At 36.9% G+C, this 25,627-nt stretch overlaps 1 protein-coding gene across 47 annotated transcripts in view; it reads right to left on the bottom strand.

Annotated features, from left to right (window-relative positions):
* The window catches only part of RBFOX1 (RNA binding fox-1 homolog 1), a 748,795-nt gene that overhangs the window by 164,032 nt on the left and 559,136 nt on the right, over nucleotides 1–25,627 (bottom strand). The window lies entirely within an intron of this gene.

Consider the following 25,627-nt stretch of genomic DNA (forward strand, 5'->3'; position numbering starts at 1 on the left):
AGTGAACCACACCAGGCTGTATGGAAGAATAAAGGTTTCAGGGAACCTAAGTAGCAAATCATAATAACAGTATATCTATGCAGCTCACTCTGAAAGTAATGCCTCCTACTTATTTCCATAGAAACTACAACAGATACAAAGAACATAATAACACTATAAGATAGAGCACATTTTCAGGCACCAAATGCTATTTTTCAGCAGTGACCACCATCAGCCAACCTATGCTTTTGCAGTGATGAAAAAGAGCCTGCATGATGCACTTTTAAAAATCTGCACCAGCTGCTGTGACCACTGTTTCACAGCTGCTATGACAACTCTGTTGCTAGGAAAATGTTACGCACAGTCTACCTTTCATCAGCCCAAACAAATGGAAGTCAGAAGGCACCAAATCTGGACTATACAGCGTGTGCGTTAGGACAGTGCAGCCAAGACTGGCAGCGCATGCCGTGGTCTACAAACTGGCAAGGGGCCCGGTGTGATTGCGTCCCAGGGGAAATGATGCCTTCTTCTCTGACTTGAGTCTGAAGTCTGAGACTTCAGCCTAGTCAGCTTCTCGATATAGTAGTCAGAGCTGATGGTTCGTCTGGGTTCCAGGAAACCCAGAAGATTGCTCCTTTCCTATTCCAAAAGGCAATGCCCATCACTTTACCCACTGAGAGCTGCGTCTTGAACTTTGTCTTCAATGGGGAACTCATGTTGCCACTCCACAGACTGCCATTTTGATTCTGGCTTTTAGTGGTGATATCACAGTGATATAGGAAACTTTCACCTTCAGATTCATATTGGTTCAATAGGTCCTGACAAACTTGCATACGGTGTTCTTTCTGTTCCTCTGTGAGATTCATAACACTCGTCTGGCACAAACTTTGTTATATTCCAACACTGCCACCATTGTTTCCGATGCACTGAAGCTGATATTCAGCTCCATACACAGTTTCCTGGTTGTAATCCGCAGATGAGCTGGTTGAGACACTCTTCATTTTGTGGTGTGACAGCTGTACATGGCTGTCCGGAGTGTGGATTGTCTTTCATGTTGCTGTCACCACCACAGGGCCTCACTGTGCCTCACATCCACTGTTTGGTCTCCACAAACGTTCAGCAGGCATCAAAGAACTTTTTTCGGCATGGAGGAATTCAACGACACACCTTTTCTTCATACACACTTCCACATCAGATGCCATTCAGTCAGACTGTCCCTCATCTGCCATTTGCTGCACAGCAACAAAATGTAATGGGATATTGGTAGGAAGATTCAACCTCTGCTGTCATCCCACCAACATCCACCTCTGATGTCATGGGCCAACATCATAAAATAAGAGCCATTACTTTCAGCACTTTCGTTACGTTTCAGTCATATATTTACCTGCTCTCTTAAAAGCATTTTCTTTCCTGCACATTTATTTAGTATTTTAGCAGCTTTTCTTCACCTAAGTCAGTTTATCTTGAATGGGAAGTACATCTTACCATAGTATATTTTGGAGGTCACTGAGTTACTACACTGAGTTAATACTAATAGTAGACTACCTCTTAAAAGTAAACAGATTCACCAGCTGAAATAATTTAAGCTATCAACAACAGCTATTATTAGGTCACACAAAAATATTTGTGAGCACATGCCCAAACAAACTATAAATAGCACACTCAAGGGGATGAGTTCATTCAAAGCAGCACTGAAACGTGTAATTGATTGGATTCAGCTCCAGGAAGGGAGGCTATGCTACTGAAAGATGTGTGTTCCACTGAAATCTTCCACCAGTGAGGATCCAGACAAGTAAAATCTGAGTTATAAAGCCACCAGGGAGACAAGACTACTGATAAGAAATACTCATCCCTCGTTTCTCAATGCAATCTGCCATTGATCCATCATCATAACGTGGACAGCTTAATTTAAATTTAGACTTGAAAATGATCTGCACATGTCTCTAGTTTCTTTACAGTACAAATTAACAACACAATAGCCTAAATAAATCCTAAGCCCTACATATTCACTATGCCCATATGTGACAATAATTCTCCTTATGGCTGTTATTCACTAAAGCAATTTCCTATTTAGACTTGTAGCAACCTTCAGTCCAGAAGGGAACTGCTAACTTCCTAAAAAAAAACACTGTATTAATAAGAGATTGAGTGTTACATTTTGATTATTTTCTCATTCGTTTCCATAGCAGGAATAAAAAGGACACTTACTTTACTTTGTCATTAAACACTTAATTGATAGACCTAGAAGCATCTTTATTCACAAGCCAAATACATTAAAGAGTAAATAGTCTCTTCTAAACATTTGGTTCTTAACCAAGAATTCATAAACTGTCATGTAGGACAGCTCAGCTGACCACTGATGAAAGCCAAAAATAACTTCATTACAAAAAAAAGTAACATAGACTGTATGTTAAAAATAGTCTGTAAGTCTATTCCCCTGACTTTCAATTATTTCATTATATCTTTACCTTCATTCCTTCTCTGCAGCCTCCATGTTTCCTTTCCCACGTTTTCAACAACTACATCTACGCTACTTATTGGTGGTTTGCAGACTGTAGATTCCATGGATTTGTTCTGTGAAGTACACTGACGTAAAAAAAACCCAACAAAACAGTACAAAAAAGTCTGGATCATAATGAGGACAGCAGTTAGGCAAATAAAGTCGGTGCAACGCTGTCTTGCTACTCACAGGATCAAGTCCTGCAAACGAGCCACTGGGTCTAATAAGAAGTTGTTTTCAATATGCTGCTTCTTGCTTGAAAGTGCCATTAGCTGCTGTAATATTTAGCTGCAATGGGAATGTGAAGAGGGAATGCATAATTTCTGGATAGCACCTTACCCTGAGACTATATAGAGGTAAAACAAGAACTGCAAACATCTTAGCAGTGCCACCATATTGCTAATGTGATCTCCAGGGTAAAGACCTCCTGTTATTGAGCTGTGCTACTGAGAAGGAATGGGAAAGGGATTGCCCTTGATTCTGCTGACTGATTAAATTACTGCGCTGAACGGACTACTGGTGCAAATACACTAACAATTCATGCTATAGCATCTACAGTTTTTCCAGGGAGATTCTGTAGGATATCAGGAAAATATAAGTAAACGTAGTATTTAAGAGTTAGTTCTGCTTTCAGATTACAATAAAATCTATAGGTTACAATAGACTATCCTAGTACATGCAAACAAAAAAGTAACAATCTCCTTTTCAGTAGATTTCCAAGCAACCCAGCACACTATAAAGTATTTTAATCAAAATATGCTTCAAAACTTGGTTTCAAATTAGGGCAGGTCACATTCTGTTCCTTACTATTTCAGTGCATTTGCAGTATGTGTATTCTTTCATGCTACGATGATAAAAGGCAGGATAGGAAATGATTCTCTCATTCTTTTTATTGTTCAAAAGTATGTTCAAAGGATCTGTCAGGCATTTTTTTCTGGATCCCAGAGATTTCAGACGCAGCTTGTTACCTTCTTTCCTCTTCAACACAGTTTCACAATGTATTTATGAGGCTGTGACTGAACTAGGTCTGCTTGGAAAAGGTAAAACTTAACAAAAGATATTTAAACTTCTGTTGAATTTCTTTTTACCAGTTCAAAGGCTTATGCTGTTAAAGTAACCTGGGCTTGCAAAGAGAAGAGCTGTATGCAACCTGATAGGAAAAGTCACTTACTGAATTTCCTTGCAAATATTTTCAAATGCTGTAAATGATAACGTTCTCATAGATCAGACCAGAACTAAAATATACACGTTACTATTAAGGCCCTTACTGCGAGGAACAGTGGTTTAGCAGTCAGCTACCACCCTGAAATAATCTCTGTTGGAGCCATCTGAGTGTATTCACCCTCTCTATTCTGCACACAGAACACAGGTGCTGGACGGCACTGCTGTGCACATTCTCCCACTCTGTGTTGGTGTGGTTTATGAGCACACTGCTGCCCACAGCCCAAACCACTCCTCTGCTCCACCAAAAGCTGATGCTGCTCAGTAGTGGTAAACCAGCAGTTTGGTTTAAGGTCAAACAGAAAGAATCTCCATACAACACAATAATTAATATTGCAGATCTACTTCAAAACAAATCAAATGGAACTCCTCATTGATTACTGCACTGATACTGCATCACTTCTGCATAGGAGAGGTTTCCACAATGCTCTGTTGCATCTTTTAGGAAACAGGCATTTGGCTTCTTTAAGGGGAAAGGCACTACCCCATCCCTCCTTCACTAGTGTTACAATACAGTTGTTACTCTTACCCATCATGTACTTAAAAACCAAACAAAACTAGAAGAATTTGCTGAGCAAGATACATCCAAGATACACAAAGACCATTCTTATTTTGTATTTCTGCAGCAGAACCTGAAGATAGCGTACAGTTTAGGTACCTGCATATTCTTTCCTTTCCCTCACTTCAAGGAAGAACTGGCACTGGTCACATGGGCACAGATGAAATGAACAACTCCAGAATTTTCAGAATGTTTTTGGCACTGAACCACTGCAATGCCCAAAGCATATATATCTCTGTTACCCTGTGTTATTATATATGTTGTCAGGATTACGGCTCCTACAGCGCTTTGAAGATTACAATTCTGCTATTTTAGTAGTATTTTCTACTTTAACCTATACTCTAAATACCCTGTTCTGCTTCCTACAACAGAAGAAATATAATCTTATACATGAGCAGTTAAATATTTTTCCTCAGTGAAGGCTCAGTAATACACAATAATTCACATTGGACTGTTCAGTACTCCTTCATACTTTAACTCATCAGTTTTTCAGGATATCAACTTAATCACCTATGGGGAGTATAATCAAATAAGACATCAGATGTAGATTGCTAAGTATTGTGTCATTCCCATCTTCTTACTCCTTAAAAATCGTATTTTGGACTGTCAAACAATTACAACAGAATGAATGAGTTTTTGTCTTTTTATAATAACTACAAAATCAGAAGTGAAGGGCAGATACTTAAAAATCTGCCTCACCTTTCCCTACCTTAAACCCCAAGTTATATTCAGCAGTTCAAAGAGCAATTGAGTTAGAAAAAAAATAAGCTGCCCTCCACCTCTGAGTTTTCAAAAGTACATTCACTTTAATATGTTCATACTCCATGTCAAACATTCCCCTTTAACCAAAGTTCTTACCATGCATGGCATGCGAAATTGCAAATATAAAGTATCTGATAGCATTTAATGGCCTCTAGGTATCATCAGCATAAAGCCAGCATAAAAGAGACTCCATATGAATATGAAATGTTTAAACCAAATGTGATGGAACCTCATGGGGAAATCCACCACACATGCTGTCCTTTATTCTAGGAGGTCCTTCAGCTGTCTACCTTCACGGTCTTTGTAGGAGGTAGGGGAAAATGACACAAAAAAGAAACGAAGCCTAAGCATCAGCATGCTGCAGCAGTGTTTAACCACTTTTTCAATGAAGCAAGCTTTGATCACTTCTTAGAAGAAAGCAATGACCTGTCCTTTAAGGGGAGCATTTTTTCTTTTGATCTTGATGTTGCAGGCATTTAAACTGAATTCCTAGTGTTAGTGTTTTATTTAACACTTAGTTATAAAAATATCATATAAATAGATAAAAATTCATGACACATTTCTACTGCGTTTATTGAGTTAGTAACTTTGAAAAATGTTAGAAGTAGGTTCTAGTGTACTACTAAATCTGCACTAGTAAGTAGCCAGTACTGTATATATCAGATAAATATAGTCACTCTCTTATCTATTATTTATACTCTAAATAGCACATCTGCCAAGCTAAAACCAGAAGTGACCACATCGTCAGATCTGCATTTGTCCCAGCATAATATTAGCTATGTAAATTACTGCCAAACTAGATTTGACTACCCAGAAGGACAGATTGTATCAGAATCATCTACAGCACATTTCCATTGGTTACCGAAGATAACAACATACCCAATTCACTAATGTAAGTCCACGAAGAACCTAGCTAAAATCTGTCTATTTATTGCAATTCAATTAATTCTCAGTGGATAAGAATAATTTTTGGCTTTGCAGACCTGGAGTAAATTCCATAACAACACTCCTTGGAGTGGAAGTTTAAAAAAGCAAACAAACAAAAAATCCCTCTGGACGAGATTGAAGACTATTTTTAAAAATGATCATTGCTATAAATGTTATATAAGCCTAAAATAAATTTATTCATAAAAATCAGAACTCCTTTAATATTTCACGAGTCGTAACTATACAAATAACTTAAGATACTGACTGATTCAAATTTTCCTAAAACTCACCTTCCCCCTGAAGACTATTGTGCCTGACATTAAGAAAGTTCAGACTCCAAATTCAGACCTTGAATTGAAAAGTTCATTGAGCTTTTCCATTGCTTGGATTCAAGGTTTTAGCCTGCATCCATCTTCAGCCTGGAATATCTAAAGTGGTCTCTATCAAATACATCATTCTTTTCCTCTTCTTAGGCATGGATCCAGTACTGATACACCTAGATTTAGTTGTTAGATAAAAGTTAAGTGATGACAAATCGCACAATAATTTTATTTCAATTGTTTTATTAACAACAGGTAACATTGCCATTACAGCTAGAGCTCAGATACTTAGTCCTCATTTCTGCAATGCTGAAATCACAATTTGTAATCTGCATTTTCCCAAGAAAGAATAAATACAACACTGAACTAACTGGAACTTGTTTTCTCCAGCAGTTTTTGTATTAGAGGTGCCACCTGGAAATGAAATCTAGACATTGTTGCGTATCAATTTGTGTCTTTTCGAAGTTTCTGCTCACTCTAGTTCTACAGAAGGCATCTGACCTGATAACAATAATTTTATTTCCCACTGCACCATTTTTTATGTCAATCCAGTGACCTATTTCAACATGTAAAAGGTTAGTCTTTTACACTTCTATTAGAGCTGCTTAAGCAATTTCTCCTATAAAGTCACTTGTATTTGCCTTTAAAGCAGAGTAGTACTTTCTCAATCTTACATCTGATATTCTACCATTTCTAGACAAGCAATATTTTAGACCAATTAAAACTCTTTTACTCTTTTTAAATTATTATTATTATTTTACATTCTTCACTTAGCGACTCTGACCTGCTAATATTGTTATTTTTCAACTCTTCTTTCCTTTCTTTTGGGGCCTAAAAACACGAACTTCCTGGCTCTTGCATTTGTTAGGTATAAGCAGCCAATGAAATTGCCATTATTTGGATTGAGGGACTTCAAACCCTAGCAATGTTTTATGAACTCCCTAAAGACCAATAAAGGAGCGAAAGAAGTGAAACAAAAGGGCTTAATTTAATATATAGTTGTTATCACTCAGGGGTACCCATTTCCACATCTTTTGACAGACTTTTAGAATGCATTAAGTAACAAAAATCACCTAATAACTGTCTTAACAACTCTGTGACTGATATAGCAAGGTACTGCTAACTACAATCAACATTTAAAATCCACAATCCTGATGATAATGATTGCGTCAAGGGAAAGAGCACAAGATGAAACAAAAGGAATGAAGATGAAGGTTCCATTAAAAAACAAATTGTACGGAGATTTTAGGATGGCTAGAAAGACTCTGAATTTGGATGAGTATAGTTTGCATGTAATTTATGTTTTTAGATCTCATGATCCTTCTGATCAACATACTTGCATCTGATTTTGTAAAGGAGCTACTAAGTATTGCAGCTAATTTTAGAAGAAATATATATGCTGTGTTGGGGTACATGCATACTGGATGAATTACACTTTGGAAACCTAGATTTCAGTGCTAGCTAATTCCAATTCAGGACACTTCAATAAATTTGTGGCATGACTTCATGAATAATACCACTTCAATATAAGAGAGAAACTAATTTAACTATCAACAATGAAATAAAAAATAAATAAAGAAAGAAGGTGTAGGTTTTCTTTTTTTTGTCTTTTTAATCCCTGATCATCCACAGTATCGCAGCATGAAGAATACTAGCATCCTGCTATGTAAAAAGGGATAAAATACTTGAGGCACTTATTCCACTGGCAAATTATGCTTGGGGATTTCAATATGAATGACTATGTTTACAGTCTTTTTGGAGTGCTCACTGTTTACTCTGGAATTAATCCAGGTCCATAAAACTAGTGATACATCAACACAACAGATGTACTTAAGTGACTACACATAGTAAGGTGATTCACTTTAGTATCAAAACTCAGCAACCCATTTGAAGTTGATTTCTTTGACAATCCCAGTCTGCACGCCATCAACACCAACAATATAATTACTGTTAGAGGAGCAGTAACCTGTAGTCCTAGAGACTTCATAATTCAATTATTTTTCTTTCGAAATTATCTACACTGATAAAAGTATTAGAGTTTGAGCATAATAACTTAGTTATTGGCACAAGCCTACTGATTTATCACTATAATACTATATTTATCACTATAATGTTGACAGAAGTTTAACTTGTGCTGATCTCATACTTACAAAATGCTGAAATGGGAACACAGTGAGTTCTGTATCTTCAGGACACACAGCCAAGATGAAAATGAAACCTAAAGGAACACTATTGACTGCTCTCTAAAGGATCCACTGAGAAAAAGGAAATATAAAGCTTAGCTTAAAAACCGTTAACACACTTTTTCTGCAAATAAATCATTTTCATTAGTTTCTATTTCCAAACCAATTGATGACCTTCTGGTTACTTGCAACTTGACAACAGATATTTAGGTTGAACATTTTGGAAATACAAGTCATTTCTGCTCTTTCATTCAACTCTGACAGAACTCTTTCAGAAAATGGGTTATGAATGGCCATGTTTCCGAAAAAAAACAACCAAACCAAACCAAAACAACAACAACAACAACAAAAAAACCACCCTACTTTGAAAAGGTTTTTATTCTTTTTCTCTGACAGCCTCTATTGCAAAACTTTTATAATGTTCATGAGAACTTCTTTCTTCAAATCTCATAATATTATCAAATTGATAGCAGAAGGTACAATTGGCTTAAGAATGAAATGTTTTAAAGAGTTCACTGAAGTGCTTACACCTATTCTTCAGTTTGAAGGGTCTGCCATTATGATCTTCTGCCCCAGTCAGCAAAAACCTGTCTTTTCCAGTGTATATAAATTTATGGGCTTGGCATGGAAACAGGCCTCTGCTTACAGGTCTGTAACATTACACACAAGTTGTCTTGTCTATATTAATATTCAAAAAACACTGAGTTTCATTATGTGGAACAGCAAAGTGTCAGATGGAAGCCAGTCTCCCACAAAGTATACAGTATGGTTGGAGAGCTCACAAGCCATAATACTGTTTTAACTAAAGGTAAGGCAAGAAGCTAAATGTTAAGTGGGATAAAACCTAAAGGTACTTAAGCCTGCAATACAAATATATGAAATTTGGAGTGATATCTATTTGTATGAAATTATCAAACTATGTTGTTACACTAAGTATAATATTCCTGAAATGCCATTACAAAGCCAGCTGGAAACCTTGACTTTTCATCCATATTGTTATTTATATACATATTTACTGCTGCCACCTGCTTGTAACTTGGCTCATATCATGAAGCAGTACAGTTCCCTTGTTTCATTATTCTTTGACATTTCACTATAACTACATAGCTGCCCATTTCTCAGTTTCCAATTGCTCTGCAGCCGCTCCTGAATTATATTGGCTTAGTAATAGAATAAAGATCTTTCACCATGGTAGTACTAGCCTTTTTTTTTTTTTTTCATACCCAGATGGTACAAATCACTGCTGGCACATGTAACAATTATAGCACAGCTTCTGCTGCTTAAATGAACTCCCATAAACCCCACAGAGTTAGATTAGATTAGGGAATTGGGAGGTGAGGAGGAGGTCTGGCCAGTGGTCTCAGCTGAAACAGATATGTATTTGCCACTGCCTGTGTATGGCTGTGATAGAGTAAGTAGCATGTTTGGTGAGTTTCTTCTAAAAAAAAAAAAGAATGAAAACAAGTGAATAAAGTTAAAAACTGATTTCATAATCAGTACCATAACATACGTTTTTATATATTATTATTTATATATTTACTTTTATATAACCTAGTGGAATACCTCACAACGTCTCATAAAACAAACATTTTCCAAGAAAACAGCAGTCTCCCAAAAGAGAACAACAAGCAAACCTTGGATCAGTTACTCAGATTTACCTACGTTCTTACTCCACCCACACTATCAAGTGAATCATTCAGTTCCTTGATGCTTCTGAAGGAGACTGGTGGCCATTATCCAGACCCTCAGACATTTAGAAATACACATACACTGCTAATGAGTAGAAATGCCAATAACTGAGCATAGCGTAATGAGATTACCTGAAGAGATCTGGTGAGAACACTGAACTAAACTGATCTGAAGGTAGTAAAAACTCACTCTGGGTTAACCTACTTAATATATGAACATTTCTGTGTTGTCCATCCAAGAGTTTGTCATGAGCCATTTTAGATCCTTCAAAGGAAAACTAGAACATGAAAACCCTTACAGGTTAAAAAAAAAAATCACTTATGACTTCAGAGTTACAGTACATTAAATTTAATATGAGCTACAACAATCTAGCATGCATACACACACATACACACTTACTTAAATAAAATCCTCCAGGCATTCAGACTTTAGAAGACACTAAAGTCGAAGGAAAAAAAAATTATGTGAGAAGAATAATATGTATTAAAATCTATTGTGAAAGTATGTACATTTGGTATTAATGCAAGTCATACAAACCCACTTGTGTTCTTCTAGGAAAGTACCTGCTATACCTTTTTCTCAACTCCATCCTTCTTAGGATTACAGAGTATCACTGCATACATGGAAGGTTAGCAAGTACGGACTTACTGCAAAAAGCAGAAAAGGAGGAAATGTACTGTCACTGTTCCAGTTCCCAACTTACTATGAAAATCCTTGCTGCTGACTGAAGCTGCTGCACTGAAGAGAACAGAAAGTTTGTCAAAAAGCCAAAACTAAATGGAATTAATGTTTACTGTGCAAAAGCATCATCTCATATTGTACCTCTAAATCAAATACAGTATGTTAACTTACAGAAACCTGTCATTTTTTTTTTACTGTAAAAATAGTTTAGGAACAGACCAAAAAAACTTGAACTCCACAGAAAGCACCAATTTCTCCTAATGTTTTAAGAACATCATCCCAAGACAAAATGGGAAGAGGGAAGGACCATTCATTTCACAAATGGGAAAATAAAACAGAAAATATGAACAGTCTTCAATCCACAAACCTAAGTTCTATTTTAGCTGGGAATGAGGAAACCCATCCTCATTAAGCTTCAAAATAAAGGCCAGATTCTCAAAACAAAACAAAAACAAAAAAACAACTCCCCTCCCCAAACAAACAAACAAACCAGCTTAATTTCTGTTTAGATCCTGGAAAAGAAAGCTTCTAGAGATTTTGTTTGTTTGTTTATATTATTTAACTTTTTTTTTTAATATATGAATTTTTAAGGAAGATAAGAGGATTTCTTTATGCTGAAAGCAACACCATTTCACTAGTGACAAAAGCTTCAAATACATTCTTTCTGATAAAATCGCAAAATCTGGAATGAAAACCTAATACATGTTAGTAAAATTTAACCATGCAGATCCCTCAGGAAAAACACATACTTTGTAATCATCTACTCCAGCAAGGGAGCAGACTCTTGACTCTCTGATACACAAGCCCATGCACTACTGAACTGAAAGTAATGGAAACCTATCCAAGACTGCACATAAATCCACCCATATGAATTTAGGCAACACTGCAGCTGGAATGAGTAGCCCACTCAAGATGCTTTCTTTGATCATTCCCTCCAACAGTAAATCTAACCTGAACAAAGATTCCTCTGCCACTCTGACGTATGGTTACAATCTATGTCCTGCAGAACATGATACTGGAAGTATAAGACAAGGGCTCAAACAACACTTGAGGAACAATTTAAGAAGTTAATTTATCTACAGAATGTCAATTCTCAAAGAAATTAAACTTTTCTTACAGCTTCTGAGAACTACTTGCATAAAGGAAACTTGTAAACTACCAGATCTCAAACTGAAGCAAATTTTCCAACTGTAGTCATGCTGTCAAAAGCTGATGTGAAATTCTGTAGAAGCAGCTCAGGAAAGACATGCATGAGGAGAAAAGCACTCTTCTGCATATAATAAATGCTGCTAAACATACATTTGTGTAACCTGCTAAGCCATCAGGAAAATATTGGTGGATGAGTCAAATACAAGAAAGACTTCTGTTGACTGTTTGTGTCAACAAAATAATAAGTTTTTATTATTTGAAATGTTAAAAAGAATCTATCAAAGCGAGAGATCCTCAGTAAAAATTCTCCTTTACTTCTGAAGCTAAATAAAAACTGCTAGTAAAGCACCAAAAATAGTTCATATTACGAAAAATGAAATTCATGTAGCAATTGACATCTTTTAGAAGAATCAAAGGATACCTGATTGAACTCATTTTTGCCTCAGAACAATGCAAAATTGGCCATGGTGTGTGCTCTACTATCAGTGTCCAGACACAGCCTGTTTCAGTAAATTTCTATACCTAGCTGCAGACAACACCATTCAAGAATCAGTTCAATAACTTACAATGATTTTAATAACTTATGATGATTTTCATGTGATTTTTTTAGAAAACATCCTATATTGGCCACCAAGTCCTTGCTCCTGACAAACCAGATCTTTCCTTGACATACATGCTACTTGATTTATTCAAGTTTGTCAGTACAACAAACACGTGGCATGTCTTCTATTAGCAATCAGGTCTTACAATCCCTATTGACAAGACGGACAACAATCCAGTCTCGTAAAAGATTCATGACACAACTTTGCACTCTCTACTGCTTGCTTTCTCATAAAACCAGCGCAAATCCCATCAAAAATTTAGCAGAACCCCTGCCTCATCTGTTTAGGCCTGAAGCTAGTTGCAGGGACAACTCATTAGGGACAAGCTCATTAAAACCAGCCCTGGAGCAAAAGCAGTTTGCGAGTCTCCTCATTTTTATTCACTTTCACCTAGCCATTCGAGCTTCTTCTGTTTCCCAGATACAGAGCTTCTAATGATTTTGTACAATAAGTAAGGCTGTTTTTTAACTTGCACTACACCCTGGATTCCACAAACACAGTTCCTTACATGCACCAAAGCTAGCATAGTTCTCCTCATCTGTAAGGTTTGGATAGCTCTACACTGAAAGATAATATCAGAAAACCTCATAGATACTCTTCTGATTACATTAGCAAAATGTACCTATGCATCTACCAAGCACAACAGAAGGTAAAGAGAGTACAGATGTACAGAATAAAAGTTGGTAGATACAGATGGCTGAGAACTCACTCATGTAAGACTGGATTAAGCATTTGAAAAAAATGAAACAAATAAAAAAAAACCCCACACAGAGAGACTGTGCCATAATAAATGGAATAAAGCTTTTTTTTTTTTTTTTTTTTTTCCTTTCAAGTTGTTTACCTTTCTATGCTATAGTGAAAAAATCCTAATCTTTGACCAGAGCTCCAGCTGGGAAACTTTGCTCGTGTTTCCTAAATTAGATGCCTGAAAATATTTCAGAATATTTCAGCATATTTCAGAAGCCCAATTCAAAAGCTCAACTTCAAGTGTCTACATTCAGACAACAGAATTCTAATATCATAGTTATCCACAGTTCTGAATATTGGTGACCACAGGCTCAGCTCATCTTGGGATTATGCATAGCACTCATTCACGTTCTTTAGATAATCACTCAAGGTAATACAGCATCAAAACATACAGCTTGTTTCAAGATAAGTGAAAAAAAAAAAAGAAAAAAAGAGGATTCTTTTGCCTTCTTTACTTCTGGTAATTCTACCAGACTTTTCAAAGATCACTAACCAAAAATGAAATTTAGTCACAATCTGTGTCACTGCCAAAGACTATTAGATCTGTCATGCACAATTTTTGTAACAGAAAGTCTACTGCCATGATATGAGTTGCATCAATGCAACTGCTCCGCACTATCAAGAGCAAAGAGAAAACCGCACCCTCTAACACCATAGAGAAATGGAAGGGCTGTAAAGCTTATCTCATGCAAAAATTGTTGCCTATTTACACAACATACAGTTATTACAGAATACCATCAGTACAAATTCTAGCCCAGATAAGCAGCCCCTAGCACCTATGCAACTCTGTAGATTAAGCTAGTCAGTTGTATTTTGCACTGAAATGGAGTAGCACCATTTACTGAGTACGCAAAGGGACAACTCAACAAAAGAATGGTACCTTTGATCTGTTTCTTTTTTAAACGAAATCTGACTTTCTCCATTCAACAAGTTTCAGTGGGGGAATAATTTCTTTACATTCTGCAGTATGTGGCATCCACATCTCTAAAGTAGTCTTACTTCAGAAAAATTATCAATCATGCTTTATGAAATCTTGCCAGAGTTCAACAAGCTTTTAGACATCCCTCTAAGCCACATCACTTAATTTTTAGGTGGTCCTGCGCAGAGTCAGGGGTTGGACTTCATGATCCTTGTGGATTCAGGATATTTTGTGATTCTGTTATTGTGTCATGCTTCCCTGTGCTGTTCCTATGTGCAACAGAAGAAAGCGACAATATCATCATCAGCATGGACCAAATGCTGCAATCTGAACTTTCTTAAAAATGAGAGCGTTGCGAGGAAGCTACTCAAAATTAAAATACAAGACAAGTTTTAGAAAAAAAAATCACTTTATCATATCTACTAACACAAGTTTTTAGCATTTATACAACATTAGAAGATCTTTTATTTTTCCATTATTTCCAAGTCTCTATGAAAAAAATACCTGAACGCTGAGAACCTACATGTCTCAAAACTTTATGCAGATATAGAATCTTCAAATAACAAGGATTTGTGACAAAAACAATGACAAACCAAACGTATTTCATGTGAGAACAGCAATGTTACTTTTCTCTTTCGAATCCCAATAAATCTTATCATAAGAGAAGCTTAGCAAAAGAACAACTGAAATTCAAATGCTTTAAAAATAACTAACTGCATATTTAATACGTTTGCTTTTTGTTTCTAGACTAATACAGGTAAGCCTTACCTAAGCTTTCTTCTATCTTTTCAAAGGCACCCCAGATATAATTTTTCTTTTGCAGTTACATATAGAGCGTAAGAGAACTAGAATACAATTAGTTACCACATCAATTCATTTTTTCTTAAGCTATTTTCTTAGAAAAACAAGTAATTTTTCAGCTTCCAAATGAACTATAAAAACAAACAAATTCAACGTAGAACATTTAGAAATGGTGTGAAAAAATATATGTCAGTTACTATGGGTGGAAAAAAACTGAAAATGCATAGCTTTCAAATAGTTGCATTACTGCAATACTGAATGTTAAGATCAATAAAACTCAAGAACATAAAAAAGGTAATTTTGATTAAGCAAAGTTACTCGTCACTAGACATGTAGCACCTCTCTTGGTGAACTTGCTCCAAGGCACAAGCATATCTACAAATACCACAGTGTCTTTTCCAGAAGATGTTGGAAGTGCATAAACTGTATCAGACAGAAATTTAGAATGAGTCTCTAAAAACTCAATGACTTCATTGAACTTCATTACTAACGCGACCTTCCCTTATTAAAAATTCCAAACAAACAGGTGCTTCACGCTAGGTCTACTTCTGAAATTGCTTTCTTTTTATTCCCAGGGATACATCAAGAGCAGGGGGAGAATTCATGCAGTATAGATCAGTCAAGCATTGACAGCGCATCACACTTTGACAAGCTGCTTGGCTCTGTTTAAAGTCTAAGTTAGGCCTTGGCCCATCAAGGCCATGACTATTGAATTATTGACAGCCTCTCACTGTGGTGCAAAGGGAAAGAGTGCTATAGCCTCAGTTCAATAAAGATGAAATGGAAACCCTCTCTGAAGCTTACTTTAGCACGTTAAAGGAGTTTTAATGGTCTTGTTTAAAATTCAGTAAGAGAATATATTAGACAGATTATATTTTCACCAGCTAAACAACAAGTTTGGGATGCACTGGAGCTTACAAATGAGAGGAAAACTGCATGAAGTACAAATAAGTCAACTTCTTGGCATAGATCAGATGTTTCAAAATAATTTCTAATCCTCCAGCCTTATGTGTTTCACAGTTTTCATACCACCCTGTACCATTACACCGTATGTAATCAAGCATTCACACTGCTGTAGGGATTCATCATCTGAAAATGCAGCCTGGCTTTCATAATAGGTACTTCCCGCAGATGCCGTTACACCTACAAGGGAGCGCAACAGCCAGTCCACGTTTCCAATCTATCAACTGCATTAGTTCCATATCTCTTTTCTTTTCAGGCCATCAGAAGTGCAATGAAGGGGTGTCAGTAAGTAACCAGCTGCACAATATCTGGTTTTCATTTGCTTGTTTGTTCTTTTAACAGAAGTGTTCTACAGAGCACACCATCACACGCTTCCACAACTAGCTGATTAATAGTATCAATTCTGATCTTCTTACATAATCTCTTTTCTTCTTCAAATTCACACCTGCCAAATTTTACTTGTATTTTAATAGCTAATGTCAGACAAGCAACAAGCAGAAAGTTCCATCTCAGGACTATAATTTTAAATGCAATGAGACTCACATCAATTGTCGCATAGACTTGCAGAAAATTATTCCACGTGGACTTCTAAAGTGCATCCTAAAAGCTTCAAAGAATGAGTACGTTTTAAAAATAATTTAAATTGATGATCATGTTGTTTTTTTTTTTTTTTAAGCAATTTGTCTAATGTGACCCTATACTCATTTCTCCAACATCACTTCCAATATACTGCCTCCTGTCAAATCAACAAAGAGAGCCTAACAGCACATCTAAATTTGTGTTCATTTGCCTTCTGCAGGATTATCTTTGCCATGTCAAGCATTATAAGTAAATCAAAGATGCTTCTCAGGGGCTGTAAGAGTAGGGCTAATCTCCAGACAAATATTTAGAAGGCAGCTTAGCCTGTTCTGGCTTTAATCGTTTCCAACTGATTTGACTTATTCTAATTACAGCCTTTACGTTATAAAAGCCATTTTTATGTTGCTGAGGAGCAGCTTCATGGCAAATACTCGGAATTTTGCTGAGTTTCTGTTCCCAGGTTGATTATGGAAATGGTACTCTACAGCTTTCCTCTAATTAGAAAAACACACTGTACAGAGCATCAACAATTTTTAACATTAATAATGGAATGACAGTGTCCTTTTGTGTGTCTTTAAATAATTCCTCAAAATATGACACCACAAAGGCACCGTTTCCCACTTGGGTATCACACTAGAAGCAATTTTCACATTTTTGCATGTTATATTTATTCAAACAAAACCGCATCTTTGAAGAAGCTGTTAATTAATTTAAGGTAACAGAATAAGATAATTAAACTTCTGGATAGTTTATGGTGAGGTGCTTTCCAAGTCCATGAACTTGGAAAATTCAAACACTCACAGAGAGCAAATTAAACATATCCTTTGACAAATCAGACAGTGTGGCTATTTGTTATTTTTAGTACTTACTTACCATGCTGTCATTTCCCATAAGGAACAGATCACTGAGATAATACAATTTTCCTTTGCATCAATTCACTGACTTGTCTTGATGTTTAATGGAAATCTAACTATATTTCCCAAGTACTGTGGACAATAGAAAATGAGGTAGAGGAGTCACAGAACATGGAGCTTGTGCCCATTCCAGTGTCAATACATAGTTAAATAATGTTTCCCTTCAACAGAAAAGGCCTTTGCATTCAATGGCAAGCAGATCCCTGCAGATAGAAAAAGTGAGTATGGTGCTACATAGAAGGCATGGAGGTATAACCTTTTGACTTCCTGGGCCACACTGAATGAAGAGCAATTGTCTAGGGCTGCACCTATGAAGGATGCACTGAAAATAACACCCTCAAATTATTTCCATGGAAACTAAACCACAATAATGCTATTTGATTGCGCAAATTCTCAGCTTCACAACACTCTTAACAGTCTTTTTGAAAACCGGCAGCACCACTAGCTGTGCATTTTCACCAGCGATGAACAAAAGCCTGCATGCACTACTTGCAAGAATCTGCACCAGAAGAGTTGACCAACTGTCGCTGTCACCACTGCTGAAATGCACCACCCACTGCCTCACTGTGCTCACATCGACTGTTCTGTCTCAACGAACATAGGTCATTTTTTCCCCCAGGAGGAATTCAGTGACACATAACTTAGCTTCATCCTCAGTTCCATGTCAGACCCCATTTGGTCAGACTGCCCCTCTGCTGCAATTTGTCGCAACAAAGTACAACAGGATATCAGAAGGAAGTTTCAGCCTCTACTGTCATCCCACCAACATTCACCTCTCACATCATAGGCCAACATCATGAAACAGGAGGCATTATTTTCAAACCAGCCCTCATAAACTATATAGTACAGTTAATGTGTATAAGTAACTTGTTTTAATTTCTAACTTTCTTGTTTTAACGTTTTAACATTTTTTATTAAAACATACAAAAAAAGACAGCAACAACAGCATAAATCTAGCGGGACACGTGACCCTGTTTTTGTGAAGCTGACGCATCAGAACGGATCGATGGCAGCAGCTGCAGTTTGCAGTGAGCTCTCAAGGTGTTCATCAGATTTTTGATGTAATTTTACTCTTCCTATGCTTGAAAACTGTCGTTCAGAAATGAGTGTACTGCCAAAAGGGATGACATGAGTAAGGTTTGAGAGCGAGTTGGGGGACATTACTCTCTGGTAAGAGAGCGCTTACACAAGTCTGGTGAAAAGACATGATCACATTTTTGACTGTAACTCTATGCATCCCATTTGAAAATTTGCAAGTAGTGTATTTATGCTGATTAAAAATGGAGTCACAAACAAACAAAACAATTATTTTTTCAGCACTCTTGAAACCTGTTCTTAAATTCTTTTATCCAAATGGAAAGCACAGCTACAAATTTTCCTCTGTTCACAGGACTGTGCTTCACCAACACATACAATGCATCATGTTATACACCATAATTTGAGTTAGCATTGCACTGCACCTTCCCCCTGTCTTGCTTTCAGCCCAGATGGAGTTAATAGCGCACTGATGTTCAGTTGGTGCCGAGTGATGGGTGTGTGCCCAGAGCCAGGCTGGTCCACATTGTGAGCTGAGCCTGTAGGCTGGACATGCCTTATATAAAGCATGTAATAACACACTGGATTTTGACTGTGACTCTACAATAACAGCTTTAAGCAAAATAGTTACTTCACTCTCTCTGAGTGCAGAAAGAATCAATCTTTACATCTTGCCACAATAACAAACAGAAGATAAAGCACTAACAAGTTGGTATGATTATATTTTACATAGAGAAAAAACAATATTTTGGGAGTCAAACAGAAAGGACAACTCTTAGATTTCTGCCTCAGATGTATATGCTGACAAGAATACACATGCTACCTTTGACCCTGAGTGGTCAAACTAAGCTGCTAGTGTACTATCTTAAATAGTATGCTTTGAAAACAACAGGAGACCAGGCAGAAGCGTTCTGTAATGAGTTTAAAGCATGAGCCTTTAATGCCCCTATGAAATAACAAGCAGCACACTACTCTGGGGACTTCCCTAATGACAAAGTCTGTAGACTCCTTTCATTTAACTGAAAAGGCTAAACCTGATGAAGTGTTCCTTTTAATAGACAGAAAAAAAGAGTTTATATGTCCCTTATTGAGAAAATGGGGAGCATTAATTACTCAGACGTTAATATGATCCCCCCCCTTTTACTTACTGATGCAGAGGTATAATCATAATTATTGACAATAGGATCACCGGCATGGGAGGGCTGAAAACAACTTCTCAGTGGCCAATGCAAGATGAGCAGGGGCGGGAATGGTGCAAAACCATTTTAACAGCAATAAAGGTAAATAAACATCCAACATAAAATGCACCATATTTAAGAAAAAGCAAATTGTAAAACAGTAATGCATATATGCGCATATAGAAATACACACGTAAAACAGCCCCATGCGCACCCTAGATTAAGGGGGAAGAAGACATCATCATCTATTTTTGTGTGGTACTGTGTAAAGCCAGGAGTTGGACTCAATGATCCTCACTGGTCCCTTCCAACTTGCAATATTCCATGATTTATATCAATACTATTCTGCTCAGTGACCATGCACCATCCTTATGGCAAAAGATAGAGGGCACTGATGATCTGCCACCCTAAGACAGAAATGAAAGGGATAGTCCAGAACAGAAGAGAAAAGCAGGAAGATAATAGAATATGAGTGTGCAAAAATGCTAATTGCATGACTACCGTGGAAACTCATTCTATAATAGTTTATTTTCATTGCCTTTCTCTTTGTAAAAAATTCAGCCTGTACTACTAATAATTCTTTGATGAGGCTTAAGATTTCAAGTACACTACGTAGAAACTCTGGGCTTTAGGTATAAGCTGTTAATCCTTTTTGTCCAAAATAAAATTGAATATAACATTAGTAAAGAGTCTAGAAAGAAAGCAAGGCTGAATGATATTCCCCCGAATACCTTTCTAGTGTCCTACCTGATCTAACTCAGAGGCCTTCTGAGTCAGATGCACGTTCTGTGCATTTAGTAACCCACACTAGTTTTATTCTCCACCAATGCAAGTTTTGCTGCGTTAGAAATATGCCTGATTACAGTACTGTAGTGAACCAGCAAGGAACAAAACGCTGCCATTATTGTTTCTGAAGTGGATACAGTTTTTATATTTTATTGGAACAATAAGACAGCTGGTGAAGCAAATACAAGCTACTGCATACACTGGCACAGAAAAGGAATAAGTTATATTAAGCTTCAGATACACCACCTGACTGACACAGAGTTTAGAAAAGAGGCAATCTCCGGGGATGGGGAAAACACCCACAGGAGATTTTATTAGCGCCTCAGGAGGGAGTGTATTGGGAATACTTTAAATGGATTTTTTGAGATCATCGTGGCTTTTAGAGGCCAAGACTTCCTTCACTAATACTCCAGGTAGATTTTTTTTCCTGATCTGTACATCGCCACTGCAGTGCCCATTTGTAGCATGTGTAAGAAGCGTTGCATTTGCTTTTTTCTTTTGGCATGCGGGCCTGGCGTTAAAGCATTCGCATGAAGACATTCACCCAAATGAGTTTCAGGATTCGGTTCAGTGAACATCTGTACAGGTACAGACTTCCCTACCCATGTGCAGTGCTATCTCATTTCCCCTTGGAGATGGGTGAGGTATGGTTTCATGTTTTCCCACTCTCCCAAAAAAGCTACGCAAGAGAGTAATGAGAGGTACAAAAGATTATTCAGTTGGCCTTTAGCAAACCAAAGCATCTCCAGCACCATTTTTTATGATTTGCTCAAAAGAACAGGAATTGTCTAGAATTTGATATAAATTTCCACGATGTCCGAGTATCAGCCATGGTTAGTCAGTGTCGTATCATTTTTTGATTCATTAAGTCTACTGTCCCTCCCCACCTCTACAACTGCAGTAATGCATATTTCAAAGACCTGGCTTTGCTGAGGTAAAGCTTGGGCCTCAATGACAGCATTGCTCATTGCACTGGCACTTGTAAAAGCCTTTTATCAGAAATGAGACTCTAAAGGGACCTGGCACTCAACTCCAATAAGATGTTCTAAAGCCTTGAGGGGGGAAAAAAAGCACAAGTAACAAAGGTCAGCGCTTCATTTTCCTTATCTGTATTTAATCATGATACTTCAGAAGGAAACTGAAGTGTAAAAAATTTTATACTTAGTACCAAACTCAATTTTCTCATGGGATAATTACCAAAGAAGACTTCTTTTCCTTCCTTAGTCATTTCCACGTTTTTATCTGAAAATCACAGAGAAGACAAATAGGACATCCCAATGCTATTTAAGCAGCCACTGCAAAGCAGGAAACTGCACTTTGAAGGAACCATAGCATCGATGTGCCAACAGATGACTCACTAAGAGACATGTAAAAGAAATTGCATGCCAGTACCATATCTCAGGAACTTGGTGTGCCTGCAACCATAAATAGAGCCATGCTTCAATTGTGATTCACCTGGTTCTGGACATGTTCTAGGGCAAGTTCATTCTGAAACACACTGCATGGTCTTTGTCATTTTCTACTTGATCACCTGGGCTTCCTTCCCAGAGATGGCAGGAGAGGAGACTGCTCCCAGTTTTCATCCTGACAAAGGGTAAGGATGTGACCTCACACTAGTTGGAATTGGAAGCCACCCATATGTGCCACAATCTAAATCTGGGATACCACAGCATGTTCCCATCAGAAATGCTGCAATCCATTATGCTAGGTAGGGCACAAGAAAAAATGAGGATGAGAGAATAAAACTGTACAATATCCAGCTTTAGAATTCATCCCTGAGTAAACTACAGCAAGCCATTAACGTAAGGAGTTCTAAACGCATTCAGATTTCATCCATCTCAACTGTTTCCCCACCATAAGTCAACTAACGATTCTGTTCCTTCCAAGGCAGAGATTTTGTACATTTCGGTACACCTGCTCATATTAGATATGGTAAAACATGAAATCCTCAACAGGTTCTAGAAATCTACCTTCATCATTGAAAAAACGAGCAAGAATACAAACGAGATAAAGAAATTACAATGAAGAACAGAGATTGATAAATTAACCTTGAAATAGCTACAAGATGCCACCTGTTCTACACCTTACACCTCAACCCAGTTAGGAGATTTGCTCATTAGCTGCCACCTTCATGTTTCTGCACTTGAACCAGCTATTTTAACCTGATGGAAGCCTTTGTTACAGTCCTGGTAACATAAACAAGCGTTTAACATTTAGCTCACTGGTGGTCTCCACAAAGTCAATAAATTGCATTTGAAACATTACATGAATGTGCTGTGCTCAGTGCATGCTGTGAGTCTTGAGACAGACATTCATTGACATCGCAAAACAAAACCAGGTCAACCCGTTGTTGGACACTGAGACTGGACGTCACTAAAGAGGTCACCAAGGCAGATCTTAAGTTTAGACTTGAAGGTTAAGACTGTGCACTGTACCAATACAATGTCAACTAAATAAATGTCAACTAATCCTTGATATGTTTTACTGGTGGTCAAAAATCCGTATGTATTTTGCCAATTTTTACTCAGGTCCATCATGCAATTACTCGTTGCAATTGATACTTTATACAAGTTCATATTTCATTATCACTTCTCATTGGTGCTGTTCGCATTTGTAAGCGTACTGCATTATCGCTTATGAGGAATTACATCAATTACCTGACACCAGGAATGCAATTAAAATAATGCATAGGGAAAGTGGGGCCTACTTGCTTATTGATGCAGGGTGACAATTCTCAGCCACGTTAATCAGGGTTATGCTCATGGCCGACAAAAGATGAGACCTGTTTGTTTCATTATTTTGCTTTCAACTTGAAGTGTTCTACTATTCTTTTTTTCTATTTTCAAAACGCTCATTGCAATGTTTTAAAAGGAACACCAAATAACACTAAAATAGTGCTAGAAGCTGAGCACTGTTATTAGATAAAAGCGGCTCTAATGCATTAGGAGGTGTTGAGTTAATAGGAAAAGAGCTTTGATTCACTAGCCCCTGTCTAACATGCTACTACAACAGAAGTAAAAAGGCAGTAGGCAACTCCCCTCTAATCACCTCCTGTTAGCTGCAACTATAGGCAAATTGCTAGTGAGGATTAAGTGGGGAGACTATCACAGGATCAGTGTCAAGCAGAAAAAAGACTCAATTTGTGAGCAATCATGACTCCCTAATCACTTCCCTAAGAGCTTTAGGAATTACTAACAGTCGTCTTTAGAACTGTGGGCGCATCATAAATACCGACCTAAAGAAATCAGGAGGCTTTTTTTAAGCAAGAGATACGATTGTGGCGATAGATAGACAGATAGATAAAACAGTTAAGTATATAAATAATAAAGCATCTGAAGGCTGAAAAAAATAAATAATTCATGTTCACCAATGCGGTACATTCTTGAGATTACTAAGATTTAGATGTGTGTCAACACTGTGAATTCAAACCGAGATAAGCTAAGACTTGCACGGTTTGGAGGCTGACTTAGAGACAAATCCGTCAGTAGTACAGTAAGTTGAAAATGCCCGTGCTAGAGCAGTGCTGCTCCACAGGAGCAGTGGGAGAGATCCTACTGATTACGTATTTCCAGGCAGTTGCCACAGACTAATTCCCTGTCAATTATTTTATTCCGTTACTTTTACACATTGACTTTCCTCCAGATCGCATAGAAGTCTTTGTAAATGCTGTCTTTTTTTTTTTTTAATAATGAGAAATAATAACAAAATGAAAAATGCAAACACCTATTTAACTCAGAAAAGGAAAAATCTTACTGATATTGACATTGGCTTGAAGTTCGTATGTATCATAACATTACATTAGATTACAAAATTCAATAAAGACCAAAAGCACTCGTTTCATAACACCTGACAGATCTTCAAGTGCTGCTGTGAAGATCCAACATGCCCAATAAATCAATTTTTTGATCAGTTTTATTCTTCCTTTGTAGTCAGAGTTCACATTGGCTCAATCACTTAATCAAAAATTATATTTCCAATTATTTTTCCTACAGTACTTAATTTCCTGATGGCCAAAAAAAATAAAATAAAAAAAATAATGCTCAGCCATTAAAAAGAAAGAAAGAAAGAAAGAAAGAAAAAAGACTGTTTTAGAATAAAGCATTTTTCAAAAGTGCTATTGCAAAAGGTAATAATCAAGTAGTGCCTTACTTTGACTGAGATACGTCAGGTTATTACTCAGCAAGAACAGGTGAAAAGATGATAGTAAATGCAAAGGTCAGAACGACATGAGACTCCCAAAATACCTGTTATTTTCTGGTTCAAATATGTTTCAACAATTGTGTTTTAAAATAATAAAAAAAACCATAAATTATATATATATCGATACCATTTTAAGAATAAGCCCATAGAAGTCTCTTTTGTGCACAGTACATGTATATCAGAACTCAGTATCACTAGCATTAATATACAAGAAAGGAATGAAAAGACAATTAAGTCTCAGTAATCAATCAATGACAATTTCTTCTACTACTGTACTGATAAACTTAACAATAAGTAAGCCAAAGAACAGCCACGGCTTGCAGGTTTTCTATGCATCCCAGAATTGAGCTCGAATTAGTATCTTTGTAATAGCATTCTAAACTACCTTTCGGGAACTAAACAGGTCCTTCTGCAGGAAGGAGAGAATTCCCAATAAAAAGTAATTGAAAATTAATAACTGTGTGTGTGTCACTTAACACCACATCATAAGGAATACTACCAATGCAATACCAAAATACATTGAATTCTGATGCTGCATTATACTAGCCTGTTTACAGCATTTTGTTCTTTCAAAAATGAAGCAGAGAACAAGTATTTTATGAAGTGTTTTCTTTCATTTAAATGCTTGAAGACAGATATACGGTGCACACTGCCTGTACACACAATGCCAATGTTGATATTAGGTAGGAAATCTTTTGTCTCTCTTATGTAAATGCTTTTAAATCAAAAGAGGAAAAGAAATTTAGGGGGAAGAAAAATGAAAACCAATTGGAATACGTATGTTATATAAATGCAAAGCAGCTGAACTAAACTTCTTGCTGTCCTATAACTTGAGAAGTATAACATAGATAAAAAAAACACAGAAGTATTCCACCCCATCCCAACTTCACTATAATCATCAGTGCTACTTTCTCGTGTTACCTTGTCTGCCCC

The sequence above is a fragment of the Gallus gallus genome, chromosome 14 (genome assembly GCF_016699485.2).
Source record: "Gallus gallus isolate bGalGal1 chromosome 14, bGalGal1.mat.broiler.GRCg7b, whole genome shotgun sequence".
Lineage (NCBI taxonomy): Eukaryota > Metazoa > Chordata > Aves > Galliformes > Phasianidae > Gallus > Gallus gallus.